The 16800-nt window shown below is 48.2% G+C and overlaps 4 non-coding genes across 4 annotated transcripts; all 4 read left to right on the top strand.

Annotated features, from left to right (window-relative positions):
* The first annotated feature begins 1896 nt into the window (after window positions 1-1896).
* On the top strand, window positions 1897-1969 carry TRNAR-ACG (transfer RNA arginine (anticodon ACG)). Its single transcript has one exon. It is a non-coding gene; the product is annotated as a tRNA-Arg (tRNA).
* Window positions 1970-4954: 2985 nt separating this feature from the next.
* TRNAR-ACG (transfer RNA arginine (anticodon ACG)) lies at window positions 4955-5027 on the top strand. The gene has a single exon. It is a non-coding gene; the product is annotated as a tRNA-Arg (tRNA).
* A 334-nt stretch (window positions 5028-5361) lies between these two features.
* On the top strand, window positions 5362-5434 carry TRNAR-ACG (transfer RNA arginine (anticodon ACG)). The gene has a single exon. It is a non-coding gene; the product is annotated as a tRNA-Arg (tRNA).
* Window positions 5435-16108: 10674 nt separating this feature from the next.
* TRNAR-ACG (transfer RNA arginine (anticodon ACG)) lies at window positions 16109-16181 on the top strand. Its single transcript has one exon. It is a non-coding gene; the product is annotated as a tRNA-Arg (tRNA).
* The last annotated feature ends 619 nt before the right edge of the window (window positions 16182-16800 follow it).

The raw sequence follows: 16800 nt of genomic DNA, 5'->3' as shown, positions 1-16800 counted from the left end.
CTAGGCTGTGCCGGTCAAAGGGTCGTAGTTCTAATTTTGGAGACAGAATCACAGAGGAAGAATCATGCGGAGGTCAAATGTCCAAAGGTAAAATCGTATTAATAGCGTGTGTGTTCGTGTGCCTGATTGTATGGGTTTGTGTGTGTTCATGGCTGTATATCTGTGTATCACATCACTGTGAAAGCATGTGTGCAGTGCATGACTGTCTGTGAGTGGCAGTGTGCATGATTGTGTGTGTGTAACCAGAACTGCCAAATTAGGATCTGGGGATCGGTTTGAATCCTGCCGTCAATTCAGCATCCTGTGATCCTGGGCAAATTACTTAATTCACCCATTGCCTAAATGTATCCATCCAGTGCCTAAAAAAATAAACTTAGTGTTGTGCAATGTCACTGGCGATCTCCTTTTCTTCTGGAAAGGCCGACTCCATTCCTCTGGGACTTCAAGTAGTGCACAGGCTAATAAATACAGCAGCTAATGACAAGACGGGTGACAACTAATTGGTAGCATATACCTTCATGAAATGATTTCCCTGCCAAAGCCCACTTCTTCTTGTGGCTTGTGTACACACCTGATGTCTCCAGGCCTAATAGAGGTGCAGGTGGAATAACTGGCTTCGGAGACTTACATTCAGTTGGAAATAAAGAGGAATGCTTTGAGGAATTGTAAAAATGGCCCTAAAACGTAAGCAAGCTGCTACACAGAAGACATATTTACGTTTTAAGTATTTTTTTTGGGGTGTGACGACATTTGGGGGCTTCTGCTTTGTAGCCACCGCTTGAGGATGATATGACGTTTTTATATCTGGCTGGAGTAGCACCTATTAAATTCACACAATACATAGAGTGGGTCTTCGCTTCACTCAAAGCTGTATTTACCCTCACCTAGTGCAATTAATTGGCTCAGTTGTAAGAATAAGCACACGTGGTTGGTAAGTGGCCATTAAGTCACATATAGAAATGTGAGCGAAAGTGATTGTTCAGTTGCTTAAGCGCTTTCAATGTCTGCAGGTAAGGTAACTGACGTACAGGAGCACACAAAGAGCCTAAGTGACTAACCTGGGATTCCATGCTTGATATTTAACTTCATGCTTTCTCAAATTTGCTTACAATACAGCATTTGCCATCTCGTTATTTGAAATAAATTATCAGGTGAAGAACTCCCACAAACCCCTCCACAATGTTGGTCAGGCTTGTTCGCTTCACTCTCACCACATAACGCTCAGCCAAAATGTTACGCCCTACCACTTTAAAATGTCACCAGCCGCCACTGAATAAATGCTAGTGAAATTTTTTTTAAAAGCACCTTTACAAGCGTGGTCTCGAAGGCGCGGACCTTCATAATGGCTGTCACGGATGCAGCTGCTAGTGACTTTTTCCATTTAAACTGGTCAAAATAACGTGGCATCTGTGATACTAGTGCATGGCCATTGGCCACGGATCTAGAAAAATAAATAACAAATGTATTGCGTCTGCGGAACAGTGGTTCTTTCCAGTTGCGATGTATAATGTGCGCAAACAGTTGTATTTCCCGCCACACCGCCCTCTGCACTTGCACTGCAGTGGAAAAGAACTAGTTAAATCGCGAGTTCTGACCAAATCGAAAAGACTTTGATCCAATCAGAGCAGGGAGCAAAATATACAAAGTGACATCACTACTCTTTGCCCAAGAGAGCAGTGGCTGTTAAAGTTGTTGTGACTTTTATTGCCTGTACATTCGGTGAGTTCCTTAAGTGATCCCTTCATAGACCTGAGTATTTGACTCTTCACTACTTAATGTGAAAGAGCTATAATTTTCCCAGCTTATTCAACCTGTCTAGCGTGCACACTACCGACCATATCCCAGAGCGCATATGCACTGGTCTAGTACTCTGCCCCGTCGTGGACAGATAGCAGTGGGCCAGTGGCGCAATGGATAACGCGTCTGCCTACGGAGCAGAAGATTCCAGGTTCGACTCCTGGCTGGCTCGACTCCACGCACCAAAGTGCTCATTTCATCCCTTTGTTAAGAAGTGCAATTATTAATGACAACATGAAACTAGACGTGTGTTAAAAAGTTACTCTACTGTACTTTGCCAAAATGGTGGCATTTTAATTAAAACATATATAGGGGAAATGGACACAAATATCTTTTTTTTATTTAAAAGCATAAAACAAAAGATGCATTCCCGGGTGCTCTGTTTTAATTATAAAGAAAAGAAAGGTTACAGTGGTCTTGACAAAGAACTTATTTTTATGGGAAATTTAATTTTTGTGACATACACATGTAGCGCACTATTATAGTTGAACCAATTCTAACCTTCTCTTAGGAACACCGGGTGATCAGGGAGGGGGGGGGGGAGGTGGAGTGGGGTGGGGAGGGGGGAGGGAGAAGTGTGTGCTTTTCTTTTTTTTCTTGAAGCTGTGTGTCAACGCATGCCCGAAGGCTGCTCCTTGATGCAATACATCGTGTCCTTTTATTTTATGTTATTTTATGTATGCGTTTTTATATAGCGCAGACTTTACCCGAAGGTGTCAGAGCGCTTCACAATACTTCACAATAGGAACAGAACTGATACATGAGAACATTACAAGTGAACAAATTACAAAAGCAAACGTTACATTGCATGCGGCAAAAGTGGCAATCGTGAGCTAACAAAATACAAGAGGTAACAAACGGTGCATTACAGGAGGAAAAAGTGACACGTGTGCAGGTTACAAAAGCATATAAAGTAAACATAAAGGTATAATACTGCAATATATGGAGGACACTCAAACACAAGGAGCCTGTCCTTTGGGCCCGGGGACACGCTTTCCGCCGCCCCCCCCCCCCCCCCCCCCCCCCCGCTGTGTGATGCCTCGGCGAGCGCCCTGGAGGGGGAGAAGCGAGTAGTGCCCTGACGCTGGAGAGGCCCACCACGTGGCTACAGGGGCCCTGTCTGTCTTCCGGATCCTCACCCCCAGCCTCACTGCGCACCCTGCCGGCCCCTGGCCTCTGGCAGTGTGCATCAGCTGTCGTTTGAAGACCCTGGTCCTTGCAGTGATGCTTCCCGCGTGGTGTTTAGTTTGGAAGACGATGATGATGAGGTGTACTTCGTGTCCTTCATTGGCAGAGATGGTGCGCGGAGTCTGCCGCCACCAATGTGCGACGTACCGATCGCAGGATCCCCGGTACATGCTCTGATCGACACTGGGGCATCCGTGAACGTCATGGACAGCATCCAATATGAACGTCTATCCCCTCGCCCACCTCTCTCTCCATCCAACGCTAAAATCTACACCTAGAAACAGTGTAGATTAGGCCCCACTCTGCGGCCTAGGTATTCCTACCCCCGGTGATACGGCACCACAGAGGGTACAAAGCTCGATGGGGGTACAGCACTCCTTGGAACACCGGTCAAGCACGAAAGTAGCCCACGTGCGTACATATCAGTGTGTGCTGAGGCTTCTGGCATCAGTGGCCTAGTCATTATCAACGGAAGTACCCAACCAATACTTACAGCGCCTGCTCCCTTCATTGTGTGACCACAGGCGCAAGGCCAACAGGATGCTTCCTGGCAGGCCATCTTATCTGAAAGACTGTAGAACTGATTTTGTTTGTTTATAGCATATAGTAGTTTGTTTGTAGTTGTAATGTAGTACTGTCTGCAAAATGTTATATATTGTTATATATAACGGAAGGAATTGTAAGATGTCAGGCTCCAGCCGCATTTCTGCAGTTAGAGGAGGCAAAGCCAAGAAGCCTTTCCCCTCGAAGGCAGCATTCATCTCTGCAAAGCAGTAAAGTGTGCAGGGCTCTGAAGCTCCACAAACCTGTAGGCTGGCTTCAGAGCTGCGACTTGAAATGAGTTGATATTGTACTTAGCTTCTAGAACTGTGTGTTTTCTATTGTAGAGTGCGCCGCTATATCCTTACTGTCTGTCACAGCACCAACTTGTAGCACCTCACCTGTGATTTGGCTATTACCTGTTCTCTGAAGACTTCATACAGAGCGGGCCAGTGGCGCAATGGATAACACGTCTGCCTACGGAGCAGAAGATTCCAGGTTCGACTCCTGGCTGCCTCGAATTGTGGAGGTACCTTTTTTCAAACAATAATATAAACATTACAATGATCTATAAACATTATAAGAAACTACATCATGCCTGTTAGACCATGAAGTTCCGTCCTGTCTGGTTTTATAATAAACTGACCTGTAAATTTCGTTACATAAACAGCTACGCATTTGATTAAGTTACATACTAGGAATTTAACGCCAATATTTAGTTTTTAAAGTGGGCCAACAGAGTTTCTCGATAGGTCTGTTTTAACTGTAAAACAGATAACTGTCGATTTGCCAAAGGGCCCAATATTTTCATCGAACAATAAATGCTAGTGAAATTTTTTTTAAAAGCACCTTTACAAGCGTGGTCTCGAAGGCGCGGACCTTCATAATGGCTGTCACGGATGCAGCTGCTAGTGACTTTTTCCATTTAAACTGGTCAAAATAACGTGGCATCTGTGATACTAGTACATGGCCATTGGCCACGGTTCTAGAAAAATAAATAACAAATGTATTGTGTCTGCGGAACAGTGGTTCTTTCCAGTTGCGATGTATAATGTGCGCAAACAGTTGTATTTCCCGCCACACCGCCCTCTGCACTTGCACTGCAGTGGAAAATAACTAGTTAAATCGCGAGTTCTGACCAAATCGAAAAGACTTTGATCCAATCAGAGCAGGGAACAAAATATACAAAGTGACATCACTACTCTTTGCCCAAGAGAGCAGTGGCTGTTAAAGTTGTTGTGACTTTTATTGCCTGTACATTCGGTGAGTTCCTTAAGTGATCCCTTCATAGACCTCAGTATTTGACTCTTCACTACTTAATGTGAAAGAGCTATAATTTTCCCAGCTTATTCAACCTGTCTAGCGTGCACACTACCGACCATATCCCAGAGCGCATATGCACTGGTCTAGTACTCTGCCCCGTCGTGTAGGGCCAGTGGCGCAATGGATAACGCGTCTGCCTACGGAGCAGAAGATTCCAGGTTCGACTCCTGGCTGGCTCGACTCCACGCACCAAAGTGCTCATTTCATCCCTTTGTTAAGAAGTGCAATTATTAATGACAACATGAAACTAGACGTGTGTTAAAAAGTTACTCTACTGTACTTTGCCAAAATGGTGGCATTTTAATTAAAACATATATAGGGGAAATGGACACAAATATCTTTTTTTTATTTAAAAGCATAAAACAAAAGATGCATTCCCGGGTGCTCTGTTTTAATTATAAAGAAAAGAAAGGTTACAGTGGTCTTGACAAAGAACTTATTTTTATGGGAAATTTAATTTTTGTGACATACACATGTAGTCTAGTACTAGTCCCGTCGTGTACAGATAGCAGTGGGCCAGTGGCGCAATGGATAACGCGTCTGCCTACGGAGCAGAAGATTCCAGGTTCGACTCCTGGCTGGCTCGACTCGACGCACAAAGTGCTCATTTCATCCCTTTGTTAAGAAGTGCAGTTATTCATGACAACATGAAATTAGTCGTGTGTTAAAAAGTCTCTACTGTACTTTGCCAAAATCACGGCATTTTAAATAAAACATATAGAGGGGAAATGGACACAAATATCATATCTTTTATTTAATAGCGTAAAACAAAAGATGCATTCCCGGATGCTCTGTTTTATTTGTAAAGAAAAGAAAGGTTACAGTCGTCTTGACAAAGAACTTATTTTTTATGGGAAATTTAATTTTTGTGACATACACATGTAGCGCACTATTATAGTTGAACAAATTCTAACCTTCTCTTAGGAACACCGGGTGATCAGGGAGGGGGGGGAGGTGGAGTGGGGTGGGGAGGGGGGAGGGAGAAGTGTGTGCTTTTCTTTTTTTTCTTGAAGCTGTGTGTCAACGCATGCCCGAAGGCTGCTCCTTGATGCAATACATCGTGTGCTTTTATTTTATTTTATTTTATGTATGCGTTTTTATATAGCGCAGACTTTACCCGAAGGTGTCAGAGCGCTTCACAATACTTCACAATAGGAACAGAACTGATACATGAGAACATTACAAGTGAACAAATTACAAAAGCAAACGTTACATTGCATGAGGCAAAAGTGGCAATCGTGAGCTAACAAAATACAAGAGGTAACAAACGGTGCATTACAGGAGGAAAAAGTGACACGTGTGCAGGTTACAAAAGCATATAAAGTAAACATAAAGGTATAATACTGCAATATATGGAGGACACTCAAACACAAGGTGTAGGAAGGTACATCCTGACTATGGTTGCCCCCAACTTTTTGCCCTGTGTTTTAGCTGGTTTTGGACATAGTCGACCTGGGACCCTGCCAATCAGGACCCCAGGCCTACTGCTCTCTCTTTAAAATGGATTCCATGTACCCTAGGTGCATTTCCAATTGGTACTGGGCCACCCTATCAGACCCTGTAACTCAGGGCATAGGTGTACCCAGGGCTGCCAGGGGCTGCAGCATGTATTGTGCCACCCCTGGCTGGCCTCCTAAATTTGACACAACTGGCTGCATGACAGCTGGGGCAAAGTCGTGTAATCACCCTTTGCTGTAGGTGTAGTATACCTATACCTAACCCTAAAATGGACACACAGATTCCTATCAGTCACTCCTATGGCAGGCCTTGACAATCCTGAAGGCAGAGTGCTTGGAATCGTGTGAGATGGTGCTCTAGCATGAGCTGAGCCTGTCTGCAGCTTGCGGAATCTAGTCCTAATAGCTGTTCCATGATATCGCATACCATATACTCTTAAGTGCATTATAATCCTCGCGGTTAAATGCTAACATTGGTATTGCTTTATCAAAACATGTCGAGTAAGGTGTCATACGAATTGGAATACTAACCCCTCGCCAATTCTGGCGACGGGGTTAGCATTCCACCCTTCTAGAGGGACACGACATGTATGTAACTGTGAACCCCGGTTAAAGTTAACTGAAGCCTCAGCTCCACAAAATGGATGCTGCCACCACAGACACGAGTCTGACCCCCTGCAGCTGGGAGTCCTTCCAGCGAGGGGAGCCTGGACAAAGGGTTTCCTGTCAGGGGCGGTGCTAGCACCGTCCCAGACATGGTTTTGTGTATCCTGGGTAGGCAGGGCTTTACAGGAAGGTGACTGCTGAGTGGCACCCCGGTGCTCACTACGCATAGGCCGGTCAGAACCAGTTCCAGGGGCACACCAGCCCCTGACCTGGGGAAAGTCCGGCATGGCAGAGGGGTGTAACCACCCCCCTCCTAGTCCCACCCATAGGCAGGACCTAGTCACCGGGTCAGCCCCCTTTTTTTAGTATAAAGATGGGAGCGGGCCCCCTGTTCAAATTAGATCATCTTTGGAATCAAGACACGACTTTCTGTGAAAGGACTTCAAGATTTCTTCATCAAGATTCTCCCTTGTGGCTAAGGAGTAGTCACCCTGCATCCGCAGGCACCATCCTAAAGAACACTGCGGTCTGCTGCAAGTCCTTCATCACGAATCCGACGACCCAGCTCGACGAGACCCGGCTTCCCTGGCACCTCTGACCTCTACTCACCTCTACAGCAAAGCTGATAACCGTGAGTGCGACGAGACCTCGAGGGACCGACGATCACCAAGACTGCACGACATCTTTACAACAAGCCCACCGTGTCCTCCACGGGTGAGTGCTTTGGGGTCCGAGAAGCCCCGACCCTGCGCAGCTCCAGCACCCAAGGTCAGCCTCCCTGCATCTCCACGATCTGCGTGGGGCCCTTCTGCTGTTTGCTGTGCACCGCGTTGTTTGGCTACTAGCCGGCTGGCTTGTGGCCTTCTGAACGACGCCCGACGACATCACTGCTGCTGGTCTGATTGCTCCAGACTGGCCCTTGCTTCCTTCTTCAAGAGAGGCACCCCGGACTCTCCTGGTCCACTCCAGACGCCATTTTAGGTCCACCGCGTGGGCTTGAATTTGCCAAGGCTTTGTTGCCCAATCCTGCGTCCAGCGACGCCGACAGCTTCTATCTTCGTGGGACAGCTCGCTCCTCCATCCTGGTCGCCGACAACGCCTCCTGGTCCGTGAGATCTCCGAGCATCCGGTGCCCTCCTGGTGCCCACTGACTACTGGCTAGTAGTCTCGAACTTGGTCCCCTCTGCTTTCAGGTGTCATCTTCCATCGATCCAGGATTGGATCCACCGAACTTTCTTCACTGGTCACCTGCCAGCAACTTCTTTCTTCCAGGCTCCTGGTCCGGCAACGAGGATTCCCGACGTCTTTTGAGTCCTATGCAGCTGCAGCCCCTGGGCTAGGTAACTTCGGCATTTCGGTGCCCCAGCATAGCCTCACTATCCAAGGGTCCGAATCCACTTTCGTTTTCCTCCTACCAGGTCGGGTTCGCCCGAGAACACTAACTTTGCAATTCCTAGCTACCATAGACTTTGTCCCGCATCACGCGTGAGAGTGCACACACTGCACCCGAGTCCCCTGGGTCTCCTAGAAGTAATCTAACGATTCTATAGTCAAGTCCTAGCAATTCCAAAGCCTATTAGTACTGTACTTACCTGCTAGTAATTTCGCATTCCACTTTTCAAGTATATGGTTTTCCGTGCCCCTCGGGCATTTGTATATACTGTGCTAACTTAAGTATTTTTGTAAGAGTTTTGGTTTGTGCTTAGTACCCTGTCCTCATAAAGAGAACAGGGCTGTTGTGATTCTTAATAAATAACTGTTTATTTTCATAACACTTGTGTGGTGTCCTTTCACTTGGTATTCAAGGGGTATATGTGTGGTAAACAGCTGGCTTAACACGCCCTCTCGAGTCTTTAGCCTTAGACTGCTCGTATCCACGCTACTAGGATAGCTGGTCTATAAGGTTGACTTACAACCAATCATCAATAAGGGTTGCTGGACTGATACATAGTGTTCACTAGAATAGTGAGCACTGCATATCAGGCCACCTTCTCACATTGGTGAGCAGCGGTTGGGATTTGAGCTTGCTGTTGTTTTACCACACGTATCCTAAGAATATCTTGTTGAAAGATCACATAAGTACTGTTAGTACATATAACTAAAGCTTAGAATACTCTGAGTTCTACTGAACCAGCTGTTGCAGCTCCTCAAGGCCTAGCACACCTTGGCTGCAACTCTTAGCAAGGGATCATTAGGTAAACACATAGTGTACGTAGGTGCATCACTTACACCACACTAGAATCAGCATGTCAGACAAAGGAGGAAACTCTGAGTATCCCCTTGTGTCAGTGGACCCTCCACAGGTCCTTACTTCAAAATATGCTGCTCTTAGCTTCCATGAGATGAGACAAGTGTGTACTCTCAGGAAACTAAAACAGGGGTCTAACCCCACCACTTCCTTTCTGATTGGTCTCTTAGAGGCTTATGATGCCAGTAGGGCTGGTAACCCAGACCCTTCTAATCCAGAAGGAAGTTTGCCCTCCTTACAGGGACCCTTTGATAGCCACGACCATCCCCTCCAGGAAGCAGATGATGCTGAGGATGAGGATGATGACCAGTTGTCAGGGGATGAGGCAGATAAGGGACAGGTAGAAGTCAGAAGACTAACCAGGTCCAACTTAAGCAGACATGAGATTGGTACTGGGGGACCCCTGGGGCCACTCTCAGGTCAGCTTAACATTGGGAATGGACGAGTTAGGTCTCTATCAAGAGGCTCTAACAGATCCCTTCGAACCAATGGCTCTCTCAACTCTTCTCACAGAGGGATGTCTTCCCCTAAGAGGAGAGTGTATGAAGCTGAAGAAAGGGCAGTCAAACTGAGGATTGAAAGGGAAGAACTTGCCCTGGCCAAAGAGAGACTTGCCCTTGCTAGAGAGCAAGAATTATGTGGGCTACAGCCCACTGGTGGCAGCAATAAACCTAGCAATAGGGAAAGGAGTTTTGATACAAAGCACCTGAATAAGATAGTGCCCCCCTTTAAAGAAGGGGATGACATCCACAAATGGATTACTGCTTTGGAGAGAGCCTGCACTGTGCAGGGTGTTCCCCAAAGTCAGTGGGCAGCTATCTTGTGGCTCTCCTTTGATGGTAAAGGTAGAGATAAGCTCCTCACCACAAGGGTGGAGGATGCTAACAATTACCAAGTCTTGAAGAATGTACTGGTTGATGGGTTTGGTTTAACCACTGAACAATACAGGATGCTGTTCAGAGACACCCAGAAAACTCAGTCTCAAGATTGGACTGACGTTGTTGATTGTGCCACTAAGGCTTTTGAAGGCTGGCTACTGGGTAGTACGGTTACTGATTTTAAAGGATTGTATAATCTAATTATGAGGGAGAAAATCTTAAATAATTGTCAGAACCAGTTATTACATCAGCACCTGGTAGACTCTGATCTGACCTCTCCACAGGAATTGGGTAAGAGGGCAGACAAATGGGTCAGAACCAGGGTTAGGCCTAAAAACCAGGGTGGTGACCAGAAAAAGGAATCAACCAAGCCTCAAGAGAAGGGTGGGGATAAATCCACAGAGAAGACTTCCCAAGGGCCCCAAAACTCCAACAAGGGTGGTGGGTCCCAGAACACTCCTTCAGAACAGAAGAAACCTTATTGCCATACCTGTAAACAGGTGGGCCATTACAAAAGTGATGCCAAGTGCCCTAAAAATAGCAATAAGGAAAACATACCCCCAAGTAACACTCCCAGACCTACTGTTACCACTAGTGGTAATCCCCCAGGTGGTGGGAGTGCCCCCAAGAATGTGGTGGGCATTACTTTGGGCAATCAGGAGGACTATGGCCTAGCCAGGTTCCCTGACCACACTCTTGTCTGTGAGACTGGCATGGGGTTTGCCAACTTCACTACTGGACCCCACATTTTGGGAAAGTATAGACAATAAGTTTTAGTGAATGGTCAGAAAGTTGAGGCATTCAGAGACACAGGGGCCAGCCTCATCATGGTGAGTGACCATCTGGTCCCCTCTGCTCAACTGACCCCTGGTTTTACTTATCAGGTGACAGACATTCATGGAGTGAAGAGAAGGCATCCCATGGCAGTAGTCAAGCTCAGCTGGGGTAATGTCACAGGGCCCATGAGAGTGGCAGTGACAGATAACCTACCTGTAGATTGCTTACTGGGGAATGACCTGGAACTCTCAGCATGGGCTGAGGTGGAGCAGGAAACTCACTCCAGAATGATAGGCCTATCCAGACAGGTTAGTGGGGCAGTAATAGCTACAGCCCCAGTCCACGCATCATTCCTCCCTGAAAAGGTTGGAAGGGCAGTGGTAGCCACTGCCCAGGCTCAGACAGACTTTCCAGAGCAGGATAGGAGGGCTGTGACAGTCACAGCCCAAACACAAACTGAGTGCCCTCCTGAAAAGGTTGGCAAGGTTGAAATGGTCTCAGCCTCTACTCAAACAGATAGTGAGGTTGTGAAGCCTGAAACAATGGATCACTCCACTCAAACAGAGAGCATTGAGGAGGAAAAAGAGTCTTCCCCCTCCCAGACACTAGGTGAGAGCCAGCTTCCTCAGGGAACTGACCCTACCCCTGTTGAAGGAACTGCCCCAGAGGTAGTCAGGCCTAGCCTGGCAGAGCCCCTGATGGCAGTGGAACCTTCCCAGGTGGGACCCAGTCTGGAGCAGGTAACCTGCACCTCTCTACCCTGCCTCAGTCAGCCCAGGGCTGAAGAGATCCGGGAGGCCAGTGGTGGACCCAAAAGGGCCCCCTGTCCAAAAGAACCCCTTAATCAGCAGATTAGGATCACTGAAGCTGGTAAACCTAGCCAAGTGAAAATAGAACAGACTCCTGAGGGATCCCCCTTAAAAGTAGTTAGGGAACTCCCACAGCTGGACACTGTTGGGCACAGCCAAACATGGGGCCTAAAAAACCCCAGACCTGACCTGTACCTCCAGTAAGCCAAACAGAGGGACTCAGCCTCCAGCTTTAGGTAGCCAGAGGCTGACCCTGAGAGCTCAGTGCATCTCAGCTAAAGAAAGAAAGGCACACATGATGGATGGTGATTGGAGGAAGTTGAGCCCAAAGGTAGAGGAGCCTCACTTCAGTACTCCATCCCAGCATCAGCCTTCTTCTTTCCCAAGACACACCAGAGACAGAGATTCCCTATGGTGGAGACCCTCAGATACCCTTAGGGTGAGGGGTTGCCTAGTGGACCATGACACAGGGGGAAACCAAGCCAGAGCTGGTCCTTCCTTATATGGCCACTTAGGTAATAGAGGCTTACCTGGACAAGGATAGCCTTATCTCCTTTCGTTTGGGGGGGGGGGTTGTGTAGGAAGGTACATCCTGACTATGGTTGCCCCCAACTTTTTGCCCTGTGTTTTAGCTGGTTTTGGACATAGTCGACCTGGGACCCTGCCAATCAGGACCCCAGGCCTACTGCTCTCTCTTTAAAATGGATTCCATGTACCCTAGGTGCATTTCCAATTGGTACTGGGCCACCCTATCAGACCCTGTAACTCAGGGCATGGGTGTACCCAGGGCTGCCAGGGGCTGCAGCATGTATTGTGCCACCCCTGGATGGCCTCCTAAATTTGACACAACTGGCTGCATGACAGCTGGGGCAAAGTCGTGTAATCACCCTTTGCTGTAGGTGTAGTATACCTATACCTAACCCTAAAATGGACACACAGATCCTATCAGTCACTCCTATGGCAGGCCTTGACAATCCTGAAGGCAGAGTGCTTGGAATCGTGTGAGATGGTGCTCTAGCATGAGCTGAGCCTGTCTGCAGCTTGCGGAATCAAGTCCTAATAGCTGTTCCATGATATCGCATACCATATACTCTTAAGTGCATTATAATCCTCGCGGTTAAATGCTAACTTTGGTATTGCTTTATCAAAACATGTCGAGTAAGGTGTCATACGAATTGGAATACTAACCCCTCGCCAATTCTGGCGACGGGGTTAGCATTCCACCCTTCTAGAGGGACACGACATGTATGTAACTGTGAACCCCGGTTAAAGTTAACTGAAGCCTCAGCTCCACAAAATGGATGCTGCCACCACAGACACGAGTCTGACCCCCTGCAGCTGGGAGTCCTTCCAGCGAGGGGAGCCTGGACAAAGGGTTTCCTGTCAGGGGCGGTGCTAGCACCGTCCCAGACATGGTTTTGTGTATCCTGGGTAGGCAGGGCTTTACAGGAAGGTGACTGCTGAGTGGCACCCCGGTGCTCACTACGCATAGGCCGGTCAGAACCAGTTCCAGGGGCACACCAGCCCCTGACCTGGGGAAAGTCCGGCATGGCAGAGGGGTGTAACCACCCCCCTCCTAGTCCCACCCATAGGCAGGACCTAGTCACCGGGTCAGCCCCCTTTTTTTAGTATAAAGATGGGAGCGGGCCCCCTGTTCAAATTAGATCATCTTTGGAATCAAGACACGACTTTCTGCGAAAGGACTTCAAGATTTCTTCATCAAGATTCTCCCTTGTGGCTAAGGAGTAGTCACCCTGCATCCGCAGGCACCATCCTAAAGAACACTGCGGTCTGCTGCAAGTCCTTCATCACGAATCCGACGACCCAGCTCGACGAGACCCGGCTTCCCTGGCACCTCTGACCTCTACTCACCTCTACAGCAAAGCTGAGAACCGTGAGTGCGACGAGACCTCGAGGGACCGACGATCGCCAAGACTGCACGACATCTTTACAACAAGCCCACCGTGTCCTCCACGGGTGAGTGCTTTGGGGTCCGAGAAGCCCCGACCCTGCGCAGCTCCAGCACCCAAGGTCAGCCTCCCTGCATCTCCACGATCTGCGTGGGGCCCTTCTGCTGTTTGCTGTGCACCGCGTTGTTTGGCTACTAGCCGGCTGGCTTGTGGCCTTCTGAACGACGCCCGACGACATCACTGCTGCTGGTCTGGTTGCTCCAGACTGGCCCTTGCTTCCTTCTTCAAGAGAGGCACCCCGGACCCTCCTGGTCCACTCCAGACGCCATTTTAGGTCCACCGCGTGGGCTTGAATTTGCCAAGGCTTTGTTGCCCAATCCTGGGTCCAGCGACGCCGACAGCTTCTATCTTCGTGGGACAGCTCGCTCCTCCATCCTGGTCGCCGACAACGCCTCCTGGTCCGTGAGATCTCCGAGCACAGCGTCACCCACTCACCTAGTCGAGGTGGCTACCATCCGGTGCCCTCCTGGTGCCCACTGACTACTGGCTAGTAGTCTCGAACTTGGTCCCCTCTGCTTTCAGGTGTCATCTTCCATCGATCCAGGCTTGGATCCACCAAACTTTCTTCACTGGTCGCCTGCCAGCAACTTCTTTCTTCCAGGCTCCTGGTCCGGCAACAAGGATTCCCGACGTCTTTTGAGTCCTATGCAGCTGCAGCCCCTGGGCTAGGTAACTTCGGCATTTCGGTGCCCCAGCATAGCCTCACTATCCAAGGGTCCGAATCCACTTTCGTTTTCCTCCTACCAGGTCGGGTTCGCCCGAGAACACTAACTTTGCAATTCCTAGCTACCATAGACTTTGTCCCGCATCACGCGTGAGAGTGCACACACTGCACCCGAGTCCCCTGGGTCTCCTAGAAGTAATCTAACGATTCTATAGTCAAGTCCTAGCGATTCCAAAGCCTATTAGTACTGTACTTACCTGCTAGTAATTTCGCATTCCACTTTTCAAGTATATGGTTTTCCGTGCCCCTCGGGCATTTGTATATACTGTGCTAACTTAAGTATTTTTGTAAGAGTTTTGGTTTGTGCTTAGTACCCTGTCCTCATAAAGAGTACAGGGCTGTTGTGATTCTTAATAAATAACTGTTTATTTTCATAACACTTGTGTGGTGTCCTTTCACTTGGTATTCAAGGGGTATATGTGTGGTAAACAGCTGGCTTAACACGCCCTCTCGAGTCTTTAGCCTTAGACTGCTCGTATCCACGCTACTAGGATAGCTGGTCTATAAAGTTGACTTACAACCAATCATCAATAAGGGTTGCTGGACTGATACATAGTGTTCACTAGAATAGTGAGCACTGCATATCAGGCCACCTTCTCACACAAGCAGCCTGTCCTTTGGGCCCGGGGACACGCTTTCCGCCGCCCCCCCCGCTGTGTGATGCCTCGGCGAGCGCCCTGGAGGGGGAGAAGCGAGTAGTGCCCTGACGCTGGAGAGGCCCACCACGTGGCTACAGGGGCCCTGTCTGTCTTCCGGCTCCTCACCCCCAGCCTCACTGCGCACCCTGCCGGCCCCTGGCCTCTGGCAGTGTGCATCAGCTGTCGCTTGAAGACCCTGGTCCTTGCAGTGATGCTTCCCACGCGGTGTTTAGTTTGGAAGACGATGATGATGAGGTGTACTTCGTGTCCTTCATTGGCAGAGATGGTGCGCAGAGTCTGCCGCCACCAATGTGCGACGTACCGATCGCAGGATCCCCCGTACATGCTCTGATCAACACTGGGGCACCCGTGAACGTCATGGACAGCATCCAATATGAACGTCTATCCCCTCGCCCACCTCTCTCTCCATCCAACGCTAAAATCTACACCTAGAAACAGTGTAGATTAGGCCCCACTCTGCGGCCTAGGTATTCCTACACCCGGTGATACGGCACCACAGAGGGTACAAAGCTCGATGGGGGTACAGCACTCCTCGGAACACCGGTCAAGCACGAAAGTAGCCCACGTGCGTACATATCAGTGTGTGCTGAGGCTTCGGGCGTCAGTGGCCTAGTCATTACCAAAGGAAGTACCCAACCAATACTTACAGTGCCTGCTCCGTTCATTGTGTGACCACAGGCGCAAGGCCAACAGGATGCTTCCTGGCAGGCCACCTTATCTGAAAGACTGTAGAACTGATTTTGTTTGTTTATAGCATATAGTAGTTTGTTCGTAGTTGTAATGTAGTACTGTCTGCAAAATGTTATATATTGTTATATATAACGGAAGGAATTGTAAGATGTCACGCTCCAGCCGCATTTCTGCAGTTAGAGGAGGCAAAGCCAAGAAGCCTTTCCCCTCAAAGGCAGCATTCATCTCTGCAAAGCAGTAAAGTGTGCAGGGCTCTGAAGCTCCACAAACCTGTAGGCTGGCTTCAGAGCTGCGACTTGAAATGAGTTGATATTGTACTTAGCTCCTAGAACTGTGTGTTTTCTATTGTAGAGTGCGCCGCTATATCCTGTCACAGCACCAACTTGTAGCACCTCACCTGTGATTTGGCTATTACCTGTTCTCTGAAGGCTTCATACACAGCGGGCCAGTGGCGCAATGGATAACGCGTCTGCCTACGGAGCAGAAGATTCCAGGTTCGACTCCTGGCTGGCTCGAATTGTGGAGGTACCTTTTTTCAACCAATAATATAAACATTACAATGATCTATAAACATTATAAGAAACTACATCATGCCTGTTAGACCATGAAGTTCCGTCCTGTCTGGTTTTATAATAAACTGACCTGTAAATTTCGTTACATAAACAGCTACGCATTTGATTAAGTTACATACTAGGAATTTAACGCCAATATTTAGTTTTTAAAGTGGGCCATCAGAGTTTCTCGATAGGTCTGTTTTAACTGTAAAACAGATAACTGTCGATTTGCCAAAGGGCCCAATATTTTCATCGAACAATAAATGATAGTGAAATTTTTTTTAAAAGCACCTTTACAAGCGTGGTCTCGAAGGCGCGGACCTTCATAATGGCTGTCACGGATGCAGATGCCAGTGACTTTTTCCATTTAAATTGGTCAAAATAACGTGGCATCTGTGATACTAGTGCATGGCCATTGGCCACGGTTCTAGAAAAATAAATAACAAATGTATTGTGTCTGCGGAACAGTGGTTCTTTCCAGTTGCGATGTATAATGTGCGCAAACAGTTGTATTTCCCGCCACACCGCCCTCTGCACTCGCACTGCAGTGGAAAAGAACTAGTTAAATCGCGAGTTCTGA

This window comes from Lissotriton vulgaris, chromosome 5, assembly GCF_964263255.1.
Source record: "Lissotriton vulgaris chromosome 5, aLisVul1.2, whole genome shotgun sequence".
Classification (NCBI taxonomy): domain Eukaryota; kingdom Metazoa; phylum Chordata; class Amphibia; order Caudata; family Salamandridae; genus Lissotriton; species Lissotriton vulgaris.
This window is presented reverse-complemented; position numbering and strand designations above follow the sequence as displayed.